Source organism: Pelmatolapia mariae, linkage group LG4, assembly GCF_036321145.2.
Source record: "Pelmatolapia mariae isolate MD_Pm_ZW linkage group LG4, Pm_UMD_F_2, whole genome shotgun sequence".
NCBI lineage: Eukaryota > Metazoa > Chordata > Actinopteri > Cichliformes > Cichlidae > Pelmatolapia > Pelmatolapia mariae.
In genome coordinates, this window is record NC_086230.1 from 11534541 (window position 1) to 11558619 (window position 24079).

Below are 24079 nucleotides of genomic sequence, written 5' to 3' on the forward strand. Positions count from 1 at the left end.
CCTACATAACCAATGTACTTCTGCTAAATTGACCTTTTCCAGCAAGAGTGCAGCAAGCTAGCATTTAGCATCACGCTGGCTCTCTCACATCTGCTCAGTGGTTAGAATTGCTGCATATACCATAAGTGGGTCCTGGGTTCAAACCAGGGTACGGCTCTTTTGTGAGGAGGTACACTTCTCCCCATGCTTGCAGAGATTTTTCCTGGAGCTCTGTTTTCCCCTGCCATGAAAAGTATGCTAGGTTAATACTGTCTATAAGTGGCTGTGGCTTAGGAGCTACACCATGTTGTCAGTGTCTCTGTTTCTTACTTTGGCTCCTGAAATCAGCATGTTGAAGTATCCTCGAGTTGTGGAGGAACTGAACTGACATATGCAATCAGGCAACCCCCCTATGAGCAAGCATTGGGTGACACTGGGAAGGAGAAAGTCCCTTTAAACAGGAAGAAACCTCCAGCAGAACCAGGCTCAGGGAGGGGCGGCTATCCATCATGACTGGCTGGGGGTGGGGGGAAAGAGAAGAGAGCAGAGAGAGGCAGTCTATCCATAGCTGTAATGCGGTTTGCTCACATTAAAACTTTTTGTACAGTATGTTACAATCCACATGTGAACCATTACTCTCCTTAAAGTTCCTGAAAGGTATATGTATGCTCACCTCCCAGATTCCATTTTTGTCACCAGCCTCTCACAAAGATCAAGAACCTATCTTTCCCTTTATTTTCCTCCCAGTTCTCCATCCGCTGGTAAGTTATTGCTCCAAAGTTAATTGCAGTATCCGTACTGCAACACATCAACACAAGATTGGATTACAGCAAAATTTAATGGATGGAAGGACATTTTCTGCACTCTGAAATTGATTGTCTCCAGGGACCGCATGCATGCGATGGCTTGACATAAGTTGTTCTTGTATTATTTGATGCTGTTAAAGGTTACATAATGGTGCCCTGAAATCTCACACTTCCACTTCTCTTCCATCAAATCATAGCTGAACACACCTATTTCCTGTCAGGCTTTTTTGTCCTCTGGCTCCCTTTCAGACTTTTGGTTCTGCTGCCCTGTCTGCATTTTCTACCTCTAATCTGTCATTTCCGTCCTCCTCGGATACTTGGCTTTAGGTTATCTTTCGCATGCATCTCACTCTTTTATTCTCCCTCCTCCATCATTTCTCATCAATAAACCTCTTTTTCTCTTTGTTCCCTTCCTTCCTCTCTCCTCTCTCCAACTTTCCCTTCATCAGCTGCAATCCCTCCTCCTCTCAAACATCACACAATCCCCTCCTATCCCAATCCAGTGCACCCTAGCTCTCTCCCTCCCTCTCCCTTTATCTCTCCCTCCCTCTCTCTTTCTCCCCTTCATCTCACCTCCAGCTAGCTAGGAGAATCCTGCTCCTCCACTTGGATCGCTTCAGCCCGCCCCTCTAGTCCACTTTTTCCCTTCTCTCACTCTCTCTCTTTATACCTCTCACTCCCTCTCCTGTCTTGTCTCTCTTTCTCTCTCTTCCTCTCTGTCTGTCCTCCACTTCTTTTTTATCTACCAGAAGCTCACAGAGGCTCGCTGCTCTATCTTCAACCACTGAAGATTCAGAAGCACTCCGGACGGAAGATCCTGTCACAGAAGGTAAGTGTCTACGCTTGTGTGTTTGTATGTGTGTGAGTCTTTAGGCATTCACCCTACCCGCATCAGCACCTTCCTCGGGATGCAGATGGGATGGTGAGAAGAAAAGAAGGGTAAGAGAAAGATGGAGTGACAGATAGAAAAAATGTTGTGGAAAAAGCAAGTTGTGCAATAAATGGGAAAGTGGACAGGATAATGAAAAATATTTGGAAGAGGCAAACAGCTGTGGATGATGGTGAAGGTAATGGTGAAAGAGGGGGGATATTTCAATGCAGCAGTCACATCCAACTGCACCATCCAAAAAAAGATGAAAAGAGTCAGAGAGAGTTCAAGAAGAGGGAAAGAGTGATGCTGCAATAATAAAAACAACCAAAATAACCATACCATTAAAAATGAAACACAAAGAGAAAATGAGAGAAATATTTGGGCTTGTGGAGGAAAAAAAAATGAGAATGGGATGCTGATGCTTCCCCGCTGTAGCAGCTGCATGCCTACAACACAGAGGTGCCTGCCTCCTCCTCTCCCGTAAAAATCCCATTCACAAACAGGACCTGAAAACAGGCAATGGTGATTGGTTCCCTGAGCGCTGTGTATGTGTGCTTTATTGTGTGTATGTGTGTGAGCATGTGATCAAAGGAAAGGAAGATATGGAGCAAGAGTGAGTGTGAGCAGTGGAGAAAACACAGTGCATCCCCGTGCGTGTGATGATTTGGAGTGAATGAATGTGCAGGGCGTGTGTGTGTCTGTTCTTGTACATTAACTGCACTGCCATAGTACATACTACACAATGCTGCAGAGGCATTGAGACAAACAGTGACACTGCATTATATATCTGTGGAAGCACTTTCTCACTGATACCACAGCCTCACAATGACAGACAGATGTGGTCACAGACTTGGGATGTCAGTAATTTGCAACCAGACTTGAACTCTTCCTCTCTCGTTGCGTCATTCACATTGCCATTCCAGATTGTCATCCCTCTCCCCACCACTGTCACAATCTTCTCTGCCGCTGCCAACCCTTCGAGATTAACAGCTGTCCAAACAGCGACGCTCTCATGACTCCCCAGTTCTGGCCAATTAGAGAGTGACATTTGTTTGGGGAGAGGGGGAGAGTCGGTTGCACTTCAAGTGGAAGGGGGTGATCAAAAATGGTTAAAAAAATGGATGGAGAAAACTTCAGATGCCTTCTTAGTGTAGGAGTGATAAGTTGGACTGAAAAGGGAGGCGTACAGATAACGATAGGATCCCGTAGAGGCCAAGAGTCAAAGACAGAGGATCACCAAAGCAATTAAAATATATCTTCTGGTAACCATTTAAAGCCTGTGCAAAATTTGCGCTACAGCAACAAGAAGATTTAATATATATAATTCTGCAGTACTGATATGTTATTCTTGGACTTTATAATAAATTCTGTGTTCTGCCAAATACATAAAAAAGGCAGATCACGAGCTTTGGAGCATGTAAGCTAAGCATGTCTAACATATTCACCAGTCCATCCATTATAAAGTTGGATGAAAGACATAAAACAGTATTGTCTTTTCACTGCTAGTTAGCTTTTTACCTTAAATTATAACTTTGCAGCTTGACTGAGACACTTACAAATTATCAAAGAGATATATAAATGTCTGTCATCTGCATATGATTTAGCACTATATAAATAAAACTGAATTGCGCTAAATGATTTATTACGACTTCCCTATTAGATATAAAAGTCAGATGTGATGCATGGTAGAATATCTTTTTGTGATTTCATGGCAGCCCTGCATAGAGCCCTGTGGAATGTAAAATACCTACATATATAATTATGTCAGTTTTTGTCTTTAGGCTCGAGATATGAAACAAACCAAGACAAATTATAGGGACATACAATTTTGTGTCATCTGCATATACAAAAAGTGCATATGCAGACAAAAGAGAAGAGAAAATAGGGCCTAGATCAGACCCTGATGTGTACCACAGGTAATTTCTCTAGATGAGGAATTGGCCCTCTAAAAAAAACCATTTTAGAGTGACATTAACCTATAAAAACATTCTTTTTGCTCCAATACTTCAATAAAAAGGATAATACGACAATACAGCCCTCTGTATCTGCCTCTTGCTCTCTCTCCACTCCTAAAACTCACAAATCACACGTCCCAATAAACTTTGTCACCACTTCCCTATTAGCTATAAAAGTCAGACGCAATGCATGGTAACATATCTTCTTGTGATTTCATGAGAATTCAATGAATTAAAAAGCACAGGGCCCTGCGGAGTGTGAAATACCCAGGTGGGAAATAATGCTCTGTGGGAGGGAACCATGAGACGGGGTTGCAGGGTGTGTGTTAGAGAGAGAGAAACAGCTTCAAAAAGAGGGAGTGAATGTTTTTCTTATGTCACCATGTTTGACAGGACAAGAAGATGAAAAGAGGGTGACAGGGGAAAGAAAAATAAAGATTGGTGTGTGGATCATTATATGTCTGTGTGTGTATGTGTGTGTGAAGTTACAGCAATGATGTGCATGCGCATTTAAGGACACGTCTTGAAAACTGCGGCATAGTATATCTAGTATATCTGTAATGCAATTTTGTCCGATTCCACATTTCTTCAACTGCTGTCATTGCACCGGTCATTGCAATATTGTCTCTGTTTTAAAGACTCTCAGACTAGTTTGAGGTACAAACTTGTTTATGTTTAGGTGCTAAAAACTTATTCTAAGGTTGTGAAAAGATTGTGATCTGTAAAAATGCTCCTTCCCAGCCAGTAACCCTGACGAAACATGAGCTGGGATCGACAGTCCCATCTCGCTAATGCCATGCGTTAAGCTCCGCTGCTTAAGGACACCTTGTGCTAAATGAGCCAAGCCAACAGCTTTGATAAAACACCATTAATTGTTGCCCCAGGAATAAGAACAGGCTGATTTAGGGAGGCACTGGGAACCAGTGTAGAAATTCCAAACCTTCAGTAGGCAGATGCGCATCACATTAACAGTGTGACTGGGACATCAATGACTGCACTTATGTGTATATTGACAATGTGTGAACTAGGTGCTACCTGCTTAACAGTGACAGTTTGTTTTAGAAGACGGTGCTCAATTGTGTGGTAGAGTTACACACAGGATATATGAATGATGCCATTACTATATTAGCAAGAATATGGATGCTGATGTACTGTCTAAATCGGCTTTGAAGTCTTAAAATATTATTAGTTATGATGTTACGCTACTGACTTTTTAAACAGGAAATTGACAGGAAATTGAGGGTGTGGTCAAAATGAGTAGGATTCATCCTGTGGTGGCTATAAAAATCTGTAATGCATTTCATGGTGATCTATCCAATACTTTTCTATCATCTTTTACAGCCTCGGGTAAAGTGGTGGACTGATACACAGACAAACTGACATTAAGATCCTTAGCTTACAAACAGACAAAGAAGCAGGAAACACATGACTGACATCAAAGTGCTCTTTGGTTTACAACAACTTTATTTTTTCAAGTGAATCCAAGTGAAACCATGCATAATAATTAAAAAAAACCCCTACTGCCTACGTGTGGCTGCTGATGATTGTGTTCAGGGTTTTATTTTTTCCTGCGTATTGCTGAGGAGGATGTGCTTTGGCCTACAATGCAAATCACCCTCTGCCTATCTTTTGTCCTACTGCTGCCCATTGTTGCGGCGCACATGTTGTGGAGACATGGCTGTAAATGTGAGCAGGGAGGATGGAAGCCCATTGGCAGAGGGCTGGGTAGGGAAAGATACTGGAGTAGCTGTTTCTGGAAGCGTGTGATAGCACATAAAAGAACATCATGAAATCAATAGTCAGAAGGTTAGCAGTATATTGACGTTTCTTCTAGACCTTTATTTATTTATTATTTTTTATTGTTATTTTAAGCATCACTATCATCATTGTTCCTTATTTTTGGTGCTTTACTTCCTGAATATCTGTAAATCCAAACATTCTTCCACTGATCCTCCACATTCGTTCATTTCCTGTGATCCGCAGTATCTCGAGGATGAGACCTGACTACTGACCATATGGTTACCCCGTCACCACGGTTTCTTAAGAGGTTGTCTGGATAATTAAAACACTATTCCAAGGAACGGAACAGAGGTCACGCAGAGAGAATTTGCATTTGAGCTGATTTCACGAAAAGCACAATTAACCCCCTGTTCAGAGGGCCCTTGTTGAACGGCGTTAATTAAAACACAGATTTTAATAAAGATGACTGAAGAAGAGGGAGTCACGTGGTTTTGCTGAAGAGATGGAAAAAAGGTCAACCGGGGTTCGGCATTTAGGAACAATTGATGTTCATTTTTTAAATTCTCACCCCTATCCAGTGTGTAATGCACACGGATACACAGACACAGGGCCTGTAACGCTGGGCCAGTCATAGGTGACACAAAGACCCCCCATATACCCCAATGCACCCACAAACTAAGCAGTTGCATTTACACAGCACAGAGACACATTAACAAATGGCCCTGTTATCATAATGGACGCGACAGAAGGCTGTGATAGGCGGAGCAGCTCGCTATACACTGGTGGGTTTTCTTTGCCAAGGTCAAGGACAGATGTTGTTTGTGGCGGTTGCGTTGGGAGAGAGCTTGATGGTTTCGATGATACGCAGGCTGATCATTAAAAGAAAACGTGCCCAATGCTGCCTGTTTACAGCTTATTATTGGGTGTGCTGGCCTGCAGACACACGTGTGTAGATGCTGTCGCGTGCGTTTATGTGTGGCACTGTGACTGTGTGTGGACTGCACTGGTGCTGGATCAGAGCCACCTACTAACAAAGACTTATGAGGCTGGAATGAACAGCTTGTATCGAAGCATCAGATGTTGCGGTTTGGCTAATATTTGAATAAGTGATGGGATTGTGGCAGTGAGCAGTTTACTGCCAGACAGTGCTCAGCTGCACACTGTGTGGTTGTGTCAAGGTGTCACAAGCTACCAGAGTGAACAGCATGGTGCAACAAGCGGCAAATTGCCCAGCAATACTGGAAACTTGCATTACTTTTAATGGTTTTGGGGTGTATAGGGCCTCTTCCTCTTTGTTCTATCAGTGTAGCTCATCACGTAGCTTTTCTCCATCCAAAGTAATGTCACTAAATCCACATAAAGTCACTATTTCTCCAAAGGCAAAGAAGGCTTTCCTTAAGGGAGCTCCAAAGGTAATTTGAGCAATTAAAAGGGTCGATGTGGACTTGTAAGGTCAGTCGGTGAGAGAAACTTGACTATTTTTAGTGGGGTCACGAAGTCTCTGCTAACTTTAGACCGTCACAGAGGTCAGTCCAGAGAAACAGTAGTCAGCCCACTTCCAATTAGAGTACCCATGACCTCTTAAATGAGATCATTAACAACCCCGTGGTCAGATGGGAGAAGGAGTGAGCAAAAATTGGATTGAGAGTTTTCTTATTATTTTAGCTGGGTCTTTTTTAAGAAAAGGAACATTAATAGGATGATGATGTGACCTATTTTGTCAAAGTCACTTAAAGCCTTCATCTATGGGGAGCCAAATCTTATCACACGCACACACACACACACACACACACACACACACACACACACACACACACACACACACACACACACACACACACACATACATATATATATATATATATATGAATGCCGTGACTCCTCAGGTTAAACATTCACCGTTCAACAAATGCACAGCATTTATTCAAATACAGCTTTGTCATTGGTTTAAATTTCAGGCACGTTCTGGCTGGTTTCACAATAATAAGGCTGAAATGAAACAAAAATGCTACTTTGGATTCAACGAATAATTTGGAAATTACAGCCAAGTTATGATGAGGACTCGACATAAGCAGCAATGTGGAACTTTTGCTTCTTTGCTATTATTACACATCCTTCTATAAAAAGTCATTTTAGTAAATGGCTTTCTTATTTCTTCAAGAAAAGCAAAATCTAGCAGATCAACATTACATTGATTAAACAACAACAGCACCAACAGCATAAACACAATGAAAGCTCATCTCAAATACTCTCTAATGTGGAGAAAAAGTAGTTAAATGGAGGGATGGTGTTGCCACAAAGTAGTTGTGGCCTTGTAAAGTCCTGTTTATTTAGAACAATATCCATCAATCCCCATTGAATGTTAACATATACCAGGCCACATCTTGCCCCTTAGGAATAAAGCCAAGGATGCCGATGGTGCGTAAGTTTCCATTTATCACTTCTTCCTCTTACCTTACTCCCCTTTCATCTGACCTTCATTTCCAATTCCCTGACGCTACATTCTGTTTAATCCAAAACCCTTATCCAATCATCCACCCTCTCTCTTTCCTGCTACCATCTCTGTGTTATCACCTGTTTTCCTGCTGGTTTATACTGAACTATAACTGTCGATGAGCCTGGTTGGTACCCAAGATAAATCTGACATGAAGATGACAAATCTGCATTTTACCATTAGATCTCTTCTTCTGTACTGGTATTGTGTTTCTCATGCACTCTGAGACTGGACTGAATGATCCTTCAGATTGAACAGAGAGCATCATTTATCTGCAACAAGGTCACTTAACACAAAAGTGTAACCCCCCCCCCCTTTAGTCCCATAGGCTTTTAGTGCCATACTAGTAGTCTAGGATCCACCTGGAGTTTATTGCATTGCCAGGTAAAGAGATGGAGACATTTTTATTTCAAATGTAATAGAGTTCTGCTCAAGTTCATTGCTGTAGTTTTGTCAAAACCATTTGTGTATCGAGAGGTTCACATTTAACCGCAGAGGCTTAGTGTGGCTAAATGTGACCCTAATATTCATGAATATGTTCGTAGAAATGTTCTTACATTCCTCTCTAAAATAAGTGCACATGCAAGTTCCACTGAAGTGATGAAATGTGTACACTTACCAGTGCTGTTCTTGGCCTTCATGTGCATACATCTAAATTGGTATCTGAAATCTGCCTTCAACCAGGACACCATTTCTCTTACTGACCTTGAGGTTGAGGTTGTCAGCAAAGCAGTAAGCCTGGCTGTTCAAAAAACCCCAGCAATAACCAACATTGTGAAAATTGTGCCTCCTCTGAGAGACGTAAAAAAACCCAACACATCTGGCATCAAACTTCATGTGAAAAGAAAACAAGTATAAGGAAAAGAAGGAAGCAGGCGGAGGAAAAGGAGTACCTGATGTGTCAGGAAATGGCAATTATGAGGTTATGAGGAAACAGTTTGAAAGTTTGAAAACCAACTCATGTTTATTTTTGTCTTCCTATTGGTCACATCTAGTAGTGAAAGTGCTGCCTAGTAGAATATGCCATGTTAAATTTTACATGTAATTTAATTCTTTATTGATAGTTAACCATAGGACTAACGGTTGGCCTTGTTTTTTTTTAAAGCATTAAGAATGACCCACAAAAATCTATTAATATAGTTTAGTTTAAGGGTGTGGATTTACGTTTGGCCTTTGTCATTTGTGTGTATGCATGACCCAGGGGTCTCTATATGTATTCGCAGAGTGCAAACAAATGCAGGAGTTTAATCCTGGATTTGTGTGTGAATTGGTCATATGCAATACTTAAGCACAGGTTAGTCAATGAGGTCCTATGACACTGTTAAGTCATCTGTTAACATGGGGCGTAATATTATTAACCCAAACCAGCAATTAAAATGAAAGCTGGCTCAGTAGTTTGGGTGTATAAAGAGCAAATGAAAGCTAAATTCAAATAAAACTGAAAAAAAAAGTAAAAAACTGGAACAAAGAACAAAACACAAAGCTCTCAAATGGGATATGAACCGCTGTGTTTTGGCTGACAAACGTGAATCTTTGTGCATTCCTCTTAATGCCAGTGACTTCTGACAAAATGCTGGTGAGCGTGCTGAGTACACGTTGTCACATCCTGCTCGTTGACTTTGATGTGTAAAATTGGTGGAGCCCCCTTTTAAAAAGTAAACATTTCATTATAGTTAATTGTCTTTGCCAAGCCCTGTTCTACTTTGTGTGATACCTAACTAAAACACCATTTGGCTTTATACGATGCATTTGAAACAGACCTGCCTTTTAATTAAAGACAAATATATTTCTAGGCTTTAAATACAGCAGTGTTTTCCCAGCAGGATTAACAAAGCCCCGAAACAGACAAAAACTCTCTCTGACAGTGTTCATGCCATAATGCACTTGTTCCTGAAACCCATTCACTTCCCTGTCATATTCAATCTGGCGACACAAACCTGAGGCCTGTGGTATTATCAGTAAGAGGCACTAGGTTGAAGAGAAACAATGGTTTTGTCATATTTAACCAAGGACTGGACTCAAAAGGCAGGACTTGGAAACCAACTGCAGTTTCACTGGTTTTATTGCAATGATAAAGGTGTAATTTATGGGCAGGTAAGTGATACTGGCAAGTGGAGGTTTCTCTAAAGGCACAGGATAGGAGGCTCTGCCAGAGAGGAGGGGAGTGATTAGTGATGGCCAAGGTGAGTCAGAGATGATCTTGCAGATTTTGCAATTAAACTTGGAGACCTTGTTAGCTTCTCAAGCAGCTGATCCGGAGTGGGAAGCTGGCAGATGGATAGGTTTTCAGGAGGGTGGAGAGCGGGCAGGCAGGTCGAAGGCAGGTAAGTGTAACTCGTCACAGGTAGAGTGGATGACAGGGAAGCTCAGGTGAGTGGAACTGGATGTGTGAAACAATGTTCTTAATGAGACAGGAATCCAAGGAGCTGAACAAAGGTTCAGTATTTCTGACTTGAACAATGGAAAAAAGCTGAGAGAGTAGAGGTGACCGGATCAATCTAGTTCTCAACAGTATCACTACCGACGCTGGTATTGGCATCGCATTTATATCTGTGCCAAAGCATTGATTTAAATTCTAGGTCTCCAAAAAACCCAGGTTCAAAAAGTAGTAAAAAGCTAAAAGGTGTGTTTTGTTCTGTTAACTAATTATTGTGGAAAGTAAAACGTGTTCAAAATTAGCAAATTAATGATGATTCGTCTCATAAATTATGACACACTGCTCTCCACTATAAAAAATGGCTTTATAGGTTAAAAGTATCTTTATTTGTATTAACAATCTTGGCCCTGCATTTACTTGGTATCTGATCGATTCCAGAATTTGCAGTATTGCACAGCCCTAGAGAGGAGGCAAGTGCCCAAAAATGAAGGCTCCGCCCACAACCGGGTCTAACAAGGAGGGGTGATCCACAGCTCCACCTGAAAGTGGGGATAGAGAGTCTGGAGAGAGAGAGAGAGTGGAAAAAGGAAGAACTTTTATCTGACTTTTACCAGCTGCAGGGGAAGTTGGGGCTGAGGATGCTTTTTGCTTTCTATTTCAAGCGTGTGTATGGGCATTACATACATTCATAATGCACTTTGTAGTGCACGCTAACGCATACATAGAACTGTGTAAAACTCGGTGTGTGCGTGTTTATTCATTTCCCTCCCTGCGGGTAGAACTCAGTTTCACTCTCTGTCTCTTGTCGCTTTATAAATGAATGCACATTTGCTTCAGTATATGGGAACGCGCGTATTCTGTCCTCAACCACCAGCCTCGGGCACATTTTCTGTCTTGCCCATTTCCTCATGCTTTGTAAGAAGGCTGGGGCTGGCAAACAGGCCTGAGGTGATTCCAAAGTGTAGACCGAGCGTCTGAATGAGCAGGAAGAGATGCGAGGGGTGAGAGCTGTGTGTGCGCCGTCCCAAGCGCGTTTTAGCGTGTGAGCAGTCAAGGGTGTGCTAGTATTGTTGGAACTGTTTGGGTTTTCTGCTGCAAGGTCAGTGGAGCTCTGCCGCCCCATCTTTTTTCCTTCTTGCAGCACTGCAGGAGCTGCTGTCAGTGATGGGGTGGGAGGTTTGTGTGTGTGTGTGGGGGGGTGTCAGCTGCTGACCAGGCATCGCTGCCAGGGTAGGATACAGGGCAACATGTATAAACGGGCATCCATGCGCACACTCATTCGTGCAGGGGAATATTGCTCAGTCATGGAGGTACAAATTCAAATGCATCCAAACACACCGTGCCACCAGCATCTAAAAAGTCTACTGTTGAGCACTTGACTTGCCACGTGTGTGGATAGCCATCCTTCTCCCTCTCTCACCCCTCTAACTGCATCATTATCCAACTGTGAGGATACACTGGGAGTCTATATTTAGGAAAAAAAACCCACACATGGGTAAACTCAAGCGCAATGCAGACTAATGTGTCAATATACAAATCACCTGTGTAATGATGCACAAAATCAGGCAGAATTATAACATTCTGCAAGATGCATTTCTAATTTCTCCTCGCTGCAGTAAAGTCAAGCTATTGTTATGTTAGGAAGTGAGTGATGGTGCATTGTAGTACCTTCTCTGGCGTCAGAGCATGCCACTTTGCTGACTCAAGGTCAAATTCCCTCCTTAAAATGAAACCAAAAGAAAAAAGAAAAAAATCAGTCTACCATGTGGGCGAATGCCCCCAGACACCTGCCTTTATGTCAAATACATTTAACCAGTCATCAAACTGTGACTTTAACAAGCCCTCCTCTCCTCGCTGCCCACCTCCCTGTCTCTCCTTCCCCCTCTCTGTTCACTCACATCACAGACATGGCCCGGAATACAAATTGTGTTTTTCTTTCTTTAATGCTGAGGAGAATGAGAGTTTGAGTGAAAGTGTCCAACCAAAGCTAGAAAAGAGGTGGCTGTAAGGCGTTAAAGCAACTCGTCAGACAAGAAAAAAAAGATGAGCGGACAAAGAAGTGAAGAGGAGGTGAGGTGAGGTGGGAGAGAAAAGTATAGGTAAATGGAGGATGTGTGAGCAGTTAGCGACAATGAAGAACGATACAAAGACGAAAAGGCAAAATGCAGATAGGAGGTGCTCCGTGAAAGCCAGGCAGCTGGACAGACTTCAAAGAATTCAATTGTCTGCTCCGGCCTACAGCGCGAATTGCTGCCAAAATGTTGGGAAAACTGCACAGAGCTGTTTAACATTGCTTTGATTTCTCAGCATCTACCTGAGAAACAATCAAAAGTTATTTAATAATAATGGCCGTTGATTTTGTCATAATGCGTACCTGACTACTTAACCAAGCTTTCGGGTTAGGCCACAGAGCCTAAAGAAGTGCACATTTCTGCATGTCTTTCAACTGGACGGGTAAACTGAACTGCAGTAAATCCAGCAAAGTGCCCCTTTCAGTTTACTGATCTGAACTAATGATTATTGACAGTGTTTTTTAGACAAGCTGGGGAAATTAATAGAATTTGTAAATCCCTTAACACCGAGAAAAGACAAAAATCCAACACTAACTTAAAGGAATTATTTTTGAGGTCCTGTGTGTAACCCTCACCCCTGCTTTGCTTAGTCCTCCAGGGCACTGCAGCATGACACAGTGCATAGTTTTTCTGCATGAACAAGCATCTGCCTGAAGTGCCTTTGAGCAGGATGCTGAAAGGGACTGCTCCTTACCGACAAGGACGAGACTCGTGATATACAGACCGTGGCACTCATGAAGCAAGCCATAACTCTCGGTAAGGCAGGGTTGTCCTGCGCACCTCACGGACAGTATGCAGTGAGTCAGATCTCAGAGTCCATCAACCTTCATTAAAATCATCAAAAAGGGGTCTGCTGCCACTCACCCCAAAGGATCTCTCGCTCTGTCCGCTGGACGGACGTCTCGCAATGTTTCACCGAAGCTGTCTCTTCCCGTTTTTCCTCACCAACATCAGAGGAAATAAAGGGGAACAGGCAGACGGATGAAGAGGGGAATCAGGACCCAAAGGCCGGGGATGCTTTTTGTTTGTGTGACTGTGAATTGCCTGTGCTTTATATTTTTTTATGTCTGTATAACCATGAAGGCCAAGTGCCTGGAAGAGGTCTGTGTCTGCATGAGTAAAAAAAGAGACACGTCTCTCATGACTCCCCCTGACCCTAGTTAGTCACGACTCAAACCATATTTGTGTTGTGTTGCCCTAAGTGCCACACCAGCTAGTATGCACACAAACTCTGTGGCGCATTCAACGTCTGTCTCGTTTGATTAAAGGTTTTTCCTGCACCAAGCCCGGCCAAACTGGACTCCATCACTTTAAAGGAGCCAAGGAAAAAAAAAAGGGCCCTTACATCACGCTGCTGTGAGCCAGCGAGGCATGACGAGGACTGCAGTATTTTCAGTGTGTGTGTGTGTGTTTCTGTGTGTGTGTGTGTGTGTGTGTCTGCACACACCTGCCTTTAACAACACTACATTAAACTAATCAAGCCTCTCTAATATTCACTGACACAAGCGGAGATAGGTAGAAGTGGGTTTTCACTGTGAATCGTTCAGTTGAAGGTCACAGTAAACACTTCTCCACCTGGTTTCGCTTTTTTAAATGTTTTCATCAGCCATATCCATCAATGCCACACAGTGTGTGATAGCAGCATGATGTATAGTGCACTTTTACATTTCTGCCATGAAGAATCAAAGTAAACAAAGAAAAAATACTCATATCATAAAAGACAGCAGAATTGTTCCCAGAAAGACCGGAGGCTGCCATTACTGATAAAGTAGTTTTAAGCTACAGTCATATGAAAAAGACTGTATGCAGTCTTCAGAAAAACTAAGTCTACCTTTACTACTTCCATAGGAATTATGAGGGCAAGTAGCAGCTAGATGCTGACAATCAAATTCACTTGATTAACTGAGCATCAGCAAGTGTGAGCACCTCTGTAAAAGGAGAAGTTTTCTCAGTTTGCTGCACTGGGAGGATTCAGGTGTGTTAACACACACACACCACAGTCTTTCCAGAACCTCTCAGGAAAATCCCTCCAAGGTCAGACGGTGCAATGCACAGAGAAATGGATAACAACACAAGAGCTGCATCTCAGACTCTACAGGCCACAGTTAGCGTGTTAAAGTTCATGATAGTATAATTAGATAAAAACTGAAGAAGTATGGCTTGTTTGGAGGGGCTGCCTCTTGTCTCTAAAATGAACATGATAGCATGGCTTAGGTTTGCAAAGTTGAGTCTGAACAAATCACAATGTTCTTTGAACAGGCAAGACCAAAGTGGAGATTTCGGGCCTCAATGCACAGCTCCACATTTGGAAACTAAACACAGCATGCCAGCAAAAACACCTCATACCAACTGTCAAGCACGGTGGTGGAGGGGTGATGATCTGGCCTTGTTCTGCAGCCCCAGGAAACTGGGCATTTGCAGCTACTGAGTCAAACATGAGCTCCTCTGTATATTACAGAGCCCTACGGAGCCCCGCAGGGGACATGGGAGAAAAAAAAATTAAGACGGACCTTTTGCGAGATCTTGCAAAAGTTTTGCGAGATCCCGAGTTTGTTTTGCGAGATTCCGAGTTTGTTTTGCGAGATCTCGCAAAAGTTTTGCGAGATCCCGAGTTTGTTTTGCGAGATCTTGCAAAACTTTTGCGAGATCCCGAGTTACTTTTGCGAGATCTCGCAAAAGGTCCGTCTTAATTTTTTTTTCTCCCATGTCCCCTGCGGGGCTCCGTAGTATATCAAAGTATTCTAGTGTCAAACGTGAGGCCATCTGTCTGCAATCTGCCAATTGCTTCACTTTATCTGAATGATACCAAAAATGTAAGTAAGTATGGAAGTAAAGTTTATTTGTGGTGATTTTCACAGACATGCAAGGGCTGTAGAATAAAAACAAGACAAAAAAAGCTGGGAATGTAGGAAGCTTGAAAGGGTCTAAAAACTTTCTGAATATACTCTGATTAAGTCGGTTAGAGCTGTTTGCAAACGTGGGAGAGAGATTAATCTCAGAAGACCTGCTTCTTGAACTTTGTCATGCAATGACAGTGATTTAACTCTTGCAGTCAGTGGCTTGTCTGGGTCACTCACGAGTGTGTGCTTGTATGTCTCTTCGTATTTGTGTGTTGACTGTAAATTATGCATGCATGTGCAGACTTCATACTCTACAAGAGGAAAATACATGGTTGGATTTTTATCTCAGTTAAAATGTGTGTGTGTGTGTGGGTGCATATGTGTTTTGGCTGCATCCGGACCTTCGGGGTCTTTGTCTGGCAATGCTGCTGAATAAAACAAGTGAAAAAGACAGTAAAAAGGACGAGGCATTGCAGTACAGAGACAGAGGAGGGGAGATGGTGACACTGATCACAGAGACAACTAAAAAACAGAGATTCCCCCATCAAAGCCAAGGTCATCCGAGTTATAGGAATGATCTTGGGGAAGTGCATGTTATAATCCGCTTATCATTCTTTTAGCTATCTATCAAATTTTTTTGTTTTCATTAAGGTTGTTACCTTTAGAGTTTTTTCCTTTTTGCTTTACTACGTATCATGTAACAGTCATAAAATTGGTGTTGGCAGGTGGGGGTTGGTCTTCAGGGGTCATGGACAGTAACAGTGAACACATCAGCATGCATGACAAAGTCTTTTGTCATTCTTTATCTGTATCACCCAGCCGCTGCTCACAGAACTCAAATACAGAGAAGCTGATAGCTAGATTATGTAGACAGTTAAAGCACAGTTTGTATAAAATGCAGCATAACTGATTTTCTATTTTTGTCATTTTTTTTTTTTTTGCGTAACACACTGGTGGACAGTCAGTTGACTTTTACTCAGCAGAGGCAATGCACTGTAGATATAAGACTAGCTGAGCACATGCTGGGAATGCTTCAACACTCCCTCAACTTGAGGATGGTTTTAGTTCATACAAGCCAAAAAATAATCAGATCCACTTTTGATTTAGAAACTGCAGGACAAGCTGATAACAGACAGCAATAATGTGCTGATGGTTCATGTGATACCCTTCTGTCCTTGCAATGGACATATTTAACACAGGGCACACGATATAAGATTCCATGTAAATTCAGAAGATGAGTCTGTCAATTTTTTCTGACCGCTTTAGTGACTCTACAGAGACAGGTCAGGAATGACTACTCGACTGTTGTGTATTATTACTATTTATCCATCCATCCATCCATTTACTTCTGCTTATCCTTTTCAGCGTCGTGGGGGGCGCTGGAGCCTATTCCAGCTGTCATAGGGCGAGAGGCGGGGTACACCCTGGACAGGTCGCCAGTCTGTCGCAGGGCTAACACACAGAGACAGACAACCATTCACACTCACACTTATGGGCAATGTAGATTGATCAGTTAACCTATCGCCACTAACTGCATGTCTTTGGACTGCGGGAGGAAGCTGGGGTACCCGGGGAGAACCCACACAAACATGGGGAGAACATGCAAACTCCACACAGAAAGACCCCAGCCTGATGGTGGAATTGAACTCAGGACCTTCTTGCTGTGCAGCAACAGTGCTAACCATTTTACTATTTAATCATATATTTTTCATATATCATTATTCATATATCTTGTGCTTTTGTTTTATTGTTCTTATTTTGTCATTGTTTTATTATGTGTTTTATCCTATTGTAAAGTGTCCTTGGGTGACTTGAAAGGCGCTCATAAACAAAATTTATTATTATTATTATTATATATTAATAATATTGATAAAATGTTACTATTTAATCATATATTATTTTATTAATATTATTAGTATAGGCAGGTGTAATCTAGACTTAAGTCTGCCTTAAATTGTTGCACGTCTGCAAGCAGCTTTGCAACCCACAAACAAATCCAGCTTTTTTTCCTTTTTGTGCAAAGTCTGACTTAATCATTGTCATCACCATCGTCACAGATGCAACGTCTTTTTTGTATGGGCATCTTACTTCTGCTCTCTACCCTTTCATATATGAACATAAAATGCAAAAAGATAAACAAATCTAAGAGAGTACAGATGTTAATAAGAATTATCTTTTGGATTATAGTGGCAAATCCATCCATCCATCCATCCATCCATCCATCCATCCATCCATCCATCCATCCATTATCTTCTTCTTCTTAGCCAGGGACTGGGGGCCTAAGCACAGAAACTCAGATCTCCCTCTCCCAGCTTGCCGAGAGATATAATCTCTCCAGCATGTCCTGCGTCTGGCCCAGGACCTCTTTCCAGTGGGACATGCCCTGAACACCTCACCCAGGAGGAATCCTAACCAGATGGCTAAACGACATCAAATGGCTCAATTGAATGTGGTTGAGTAGCAGCTCTGCCCTGAGTCCCTGTTGAGTGACTGAAGTCCTCACCCTATTGTTAAGGGACAGGCCAGCCACCCTTTGGATAAAGTTCATTCCTGCTGCTTGTATCTATGAGCTTGTTCTTTTGATCACCACCCAGAGCTTGTGATCATAGGTGAAGGAAGGGATGTAGCTCAACCAGTAATTCAGCAGCTTTGCTTTTCTGCTCAGCTCTTTCTTCACTATGACAGACCGAATTACAGAATTGTAATTAATATACATTTAATTTGGCCCTAACACTGAACCTTGTGGTACACCACACACAATGTCCAAACATTCAGGTGTATATTTATCCATCCATTCATCCATTGGTCGAGAGACAATTCAACACAGGTCTAACAAAGACAGGCAGACAGACTACCTGCACTCACATTAACTGTCTTGGACTGTGGAAGGAAGCTTGAGTACCCAGAAAGAAAATGCAAACTCCACAGAGAAAGAGCCCTGCCAGATGGTGGAGTCAGCTCCAGACCTTCTTGTTGTGAGGCAACAGTGCTAACCACTGAACCACCATGTTGAAAAAGGAGAAGGGCAAGGCAGACCTTATTTTAGGAGGGGGGTTCATCTGTGCCAGCTAGAATGAAAAGTTCCTTTGTTCTATGATTGCATGACTTGGGAGAACAATTTTAACCCAGAGGGTTAAAACATAAAGGTAGTGTAGCCGCATTGAAGTTCTATTTATTTCTGCAGGCGGATTTGCAATAGCATGTGTAGTGCCATGGGTTCAAATAGCTAGTCTTTTTTTAAGCCTCTGTTATTTGATTGAGAGTGTTATACAACAAGAAGAATAAACTTCTTCCACTTTACTGTGTCAGCAGCTCAACACACCCTCAGCTGAATATCTGTTTCTTCGACAGAGGAGAGCATCTCACTGGTTACACTCATTGATACATAATAGCAGCATTCATTCCTCCAGAAAAGATGCCAGTTCAAGCACTGCACCTGAAACTTAACCATAATTTGCAGTGATTGTGCAATCATTTTGTCATAAGTAGCAAAAGACTCCCCGTAAGGGCCAAAACTATTGCTTATCAGAGGTTAAGACTGGATAAATGAGACATATAATTTATTTTCCCCGCATTGTTTTCCCGACTTCTTTCACATTCCATAAACCTCTTATCTACTTTCCCTGATTCAAATTGTTAACAATGGTGGCATTTTGTTGATAAATGCAGAAACCGCATAAATCTGTCCCACAAGTGAGGCTCACACAAATATCAATCCAAAAAGTAATTAATTCAGAAATTCTCCTTGGCGGTTGCAAATGTCTTACTGATTTCTACCATGAAAGATTACTCCCATTCAGACACTTCCATCCAAATACAGTGACTCTTCTGTCTTCCCCAACAAGTTATAATAGCCATTTTTACACCTCATTGAGCCTAGAGGCAAAATTATGACAGCACAGTATTGATGCTGTTGTCTATTTAATGAGCTAGATGAATTAATCCATTTGGAATTAGAAGAAAAGAGAGAAGGCGAGAGTAATGGCTTGGCAACAGTTGGGACGATGGCATGGAAAACACATTTGTCACACAGAGCCAAAAACCTCAAGGGGGACTGTACCAAGTTTGTTTGTGTGTGTACATTTATATGATATGTTGGAGGTATACATTTGTACCTCCATGTCGGTGTGTTCATCTACATATTCATGGATTATAAGTCAATTTCTCAAGACACAGAATGACTCTATTGTTTGATTTGTCTATTCTAACGCAGGCTGACTGGCAAAACATGACAGATAGTCTTCCTGGAAAGAGAGGAAAGGAAGAAGAGGAAATGCTGGGCACAGAACTGTTGGTGCAATGATTGGGCCATTGGCTGCTCATCGCAGATGTGTGTGTGTGCATTTGTGTATGTGTGTGCATGTTTTGTGTGAGCTGTATCCAGGTCCTTCTGTGGTCAATGCAGTGCACCTGGAATATAATGGCCCATTTGCTGTGGCCAAATGATCTCGAGGGGGACGGGTGTGTGAAAGGAGAAAAAAAATAGAGAGGAGGTTTAGGGAATTTAGGGGCGAGAGAATGGGGGAATTCAAAATGCACATATGAGACCACATATGTGTGCCACTTCCAGGAAAGGAAAGTGGAAAACTATGGGTGGGAATGGTGGAGATGAAAGGGAAAGAGAGAGAAAGAGAGAGGGGAAGATTGGGGGAAAGGATAAAGGCTAAATGAAAGGGAAGAGATGGATGGAGAGCCAGAGAGATAGATGAGAGTGTTAATTTAGGTTGCAGGGCCACATTGTTTCTGTAGCTTCAAGGGGATGGAGAGGAGTCACGTAGACAAATGAGGCAAATAAAATTAGAAAAGAAAACGTTGAAGCAAAGACAGAGAACGTACATACAGGAAAGCCTTGTTGTATTGCTACCTTTTCACTCTGCTGTTGAAAATGGCTCCAATCCCAATAGATGATATCATAACACTGATTTAGAGTTACTTCAACATGCCTCCTCTCCTCCCTCCTTTTTAAACTCTGGGGGGAAAAAAGCACTTTTAAAATTGGCAGAGCTGGCAGAGATTCACTGATGCAGTGAAGTTATTCCACCAAAAAGTCCTCCGACTAAATGATCCTACTGGCTTTTCAACCATATCAAACAAAGGATATTTAGAAGAACTGAAGAATCCAGCATCCGGCTGGTGGGATCGATGTTGCACACTTATTTTTGGGATCACTTTTAAGTGTCATTTTCACATCGGACTTACATTTATAACCAAGTCCTTTAAGAAGTTTCCACATCTGCTAGTCCTCTGGGGTCTGCTTGGATCTGAGTGGTAGAGGTGGGCGGATCGATGCAAATATTGATAATTTTGATACCAACACTGGAACTGGTATTGAATCAATACTAGCACAGTATGATCAATGCTTTGTTTCTATCCTCTAAGTTGAGTATGTAGCCCACCGAATTGTGTTAAATTAACATTTTTTGGCAATTTCCTCCTACACATAAGCTGCCTTTAGAAGTTAAAAGTATCTGTATTGATATCGGCGTTACTAGCCCTTTATTTATTTGGTATTGATATCCAAATGTGCAGTACAGCACTGAGCCGACATCATCAGGGGTTCTGAGTAGACATCAGCATACTTTCCTGTTTTCTGTGGCCCCTTCGACTCATCTGCAGAGCCTCACTGTTGGTTAACAGTAAAATGACTATTTATTAAGTTTAATTAATTATCGGCTTACATCTTACTATAATGACCATAACACATGTATGTATTTTAGCCCTTTTCCATTAGTACCTACTCAGCTTGAGTCGACGCAGCTTGACTCGACTTGAGTACCACCTAATGTGCGTGGGGTTGTTATAGCAACATGCCCAAAAGTACTGTGAGGTCATTTTTATATGAACCAGAACAATGGAGGAGTCTAGTGAGTCATCTAGTGATGTCACTGACTGGCCAATTGGTGACATCAGATCTCTTACAACCCCGTACATGTAGATCCTAAAACAGTACCTGGTATGAGGTGCTACCATCTAATGGAAATCCCCAGAGTCGAATCGTGCTGAGCCGAACCAAGTAGGTACTATCAGAAAAATGCTAAATGTCTTTATCTACCCTGTTTCCTTCATGTGTGTGGGCCAAACTTTGGACAAGGATTATCTACACAAAGCAATTGTTAACATCTCTCTATTTTTTTTAATCTTATGGATTTAATCATCATGAAGAGAAAGGTGAGTGTTACGTTAAAGCTGTTGATTTAGTGGTCGATCTACATTTTTTTTTTTTTTTTTTTTTTTTTTTAAACCCCTTATTGTCCCACACGTGGGAAATTCTATAGTCCTCTGCATTTAACCCCAGCACCCAGGAAGCAGTGTGTAGAGATGGTACCATGCTCAAGGGTACTTCAGGGTAGCCGTTCAGTGGATTCAAACCCCTGACCTTTCGATCCCTACCCCCACCTATGCCCACAAGGGGGTTAGTGACCAAAAGAATGAGACTGCTGATAAAAGCAGAAGAAGGAAGTTTCTGCTGAAGGGTGGCTCTCTCTCTGAGGAGCTCACCCATCTAGGAGGGGCCCTGCTAAAGCCAGGATATCTCCACATCAAAGGAAACCATTTGAGGTGGTTCTGAGGTATCTGACTAAGATGGAGGAGGCCCCCAAGTAGATGGCACTCTGAAACTGCGTATGGAGCACCTTGATGTCCCCTCGGATTCCAAGGTGGAGGAAGTGTGAACAGGGAAGTTTGGGTATCTCTGTTTTTACTCCCACCCCCTGACCCAGACTTGGTTAAGTGGCAGAAAATGGATGGATGAAAGGAAATGAGAGAGAAATACTTCAGGCAAAGCATTAAATCTTTAAATGGAAACCAACTTCCAACTGCCTTACAACTTGCTACTAACTTCTAACTTGGCTGTAAAATACACTCAGTGTATTTTGTATTCATAAAAAACAAAAATCAATGTTTTCTCTTTTTCAGATGAACCAACAAATAGAACTCATAGAACTCCCTCAGCAGGGGACAGGAAGTAATGAAGGACGTAATGATTTTGGACATAACCTTGTTCTGAATTTGACTGTTTGCCGTCTCACTGATGCAACGCATTCAGTAGCTACTTGAGATGCAAAGAAACACATGCCCATTGAGGCACAGCATCTGACTCTGTCTCGTCTCGCATGGATGGAAAGTGGCGTAATAATGAAATGAGAAACTCAATCATAGATCTCAAGAAAAATGACAGGTGCCAACATCCAACTGTGTGAGAGAGAAAGATACAAATATTTCTCAAAAAGAAAAAGAAAAGAACAACAAAAAAGAAACAAAGAAGAAACTTTATTTGATACCAAATGCTACCTAGGAGAGAAGCGATGGCGTGGACGTACAACTGAGAAAATGAAGTTCCGATGCTGGGGAAATGAAAAACAGAAAGAGGACTAAAGGTGAAAGAGAGAAATAGAAACTGAGTATACTCACACAGCCGTTTATCTTCAAAAGCTCATCGCAGATCATCCTATGGGAAACATGATTGTCTGCAAAAAATATTGCAGACTTCATTGTGGACCCACGTAAAACTCAGGGGATCAAAATTTCATGGCACTGTCTAGCAGCCGTTGAGGTATTTCAGTCTGTAAAAAAGTGGGGCATGACTTGACTTGCACTGTGATCGAGGAAAAAAGATCAAAAGATAATTTAAAAGGCGTGAAAAAAGCTGGTCTATTATTGTTTTCATTAAACTGTCAGAACAGCAGTTGACTGCTTTCATCAAAGCTCTGCCACTCACGTGTACGTATCTCTTGCTTGCGCTTCCTCTTTCGCCCCTATCTTTAAGCCCTCGACGCTCTATTTCATTCATACCTCTGCTTCCCGCACCCCCTCTTTCCAGCATTGCATGCCTCTCCTAATTACTCCCCCTGTCTGTTTCCTTGTCTCCCCCCCACCCTGCCCTTCCTCACCTGTCTCATCTGTCACCTCTGATTCTGTGTCAGGAGCTCTTATTGGCAGGCCCAGTTCAGGAGCTACTACAACATCAATCCTTAATGTAAGCCTGCTTCAGTGGGTGCGATGTGATTTAAGAGATAAGGAGGAAAAGATGCACGCGTGTGTTTGTGTGTGTCTGTGCCCTGAGTCCGGGTGACTTCTGTTTATGTTGCAGAGCGTGAAGAGAGGACAGGCGAACCACTCTTGAATGAATGATAAACCAAAGTCTTGCGAGGGGACGAGGGGATCAGAGGCAATCTCTCAGACACTCGTCTCTGTTTCTTTCTCTGATACTCAGTCGCTGTGCTCGCTGCTCCCCTCATGCACCATCTTATCTGCTCTGTATTCACTTCATCTCTGCTTGTTCTGCGAGATGCCAGAAGTGAGGAACTAAGAATCTCTGCACACACACACTCAGAAGTAGCATGTGGACATTGACATGCTGGTGTGAAGAGTATAAGTTTTAATACTGACTCCCTCTGGTGCAGCAGCTACCCTTCAGGGAGTAACAACTAAGGTCAAAGTATTGATCATTATTCATTGTCAGGAGCTGTGTGAGATAGTAAAAACTTCTTTTTTCTTTTCTGGGAAGCACACACAGACACACTCTTCCTCTCCAAGGCTTGCATTCAGGAAAGTTCGGGGTGTTATTGGAAGAAGATTTACAGTTTAATGTTAATTACGAGAAACATTAAATAGAATTTTTGCTTTAACGTTTTATTATTAAATTTATGGAGTATATTCTTCATAATAACCACAGAAAATGATACCATCAGAGTTTAGACTGGTTGCCTATAAATTTTTCTTTCATTGCTGGCACCAGCCTGCCTGGGCTGGAATTTTCCTGCACTAGATCTGATTTAAGAAAAAGAGGAAGTAAGTCAGCAACTGCATAAAAAGCCCTGGAAGCAGGTAGTGGCTAGCACTAGGCTAGGCTAACGGTAGCTCCTGTCCTGCAGAAACAGCAGGAATAGCAAAGAAGTAATTTCTTAAAGAAGTTGTAAGTTTTTCCTTCTACTTCTTTTAAATAT

General features: G+C 42.1%; 1 protein-coding gene across 1 annotated transcript in view; it reads left to right on the forward strand.

Moving 5' to 3' along the window:
* Positions 1-1358: 1358 nt before the first annotated feature.
* pvalb6 (parvalbumin 6) overlaps positions 1359-24079 on the forward strand; it is a 52576-nt gene continuing 29855 nt past the window's right edge. Inside the window, exon 1 of the mRNA XM_063470555.1 lies at positions 1359-1614. The gene's annotated coding sequence lies outside the window, so the exon portion shown is untranslated. The remainder of the gene's footprint in view (positions 1615-24079) is intronic.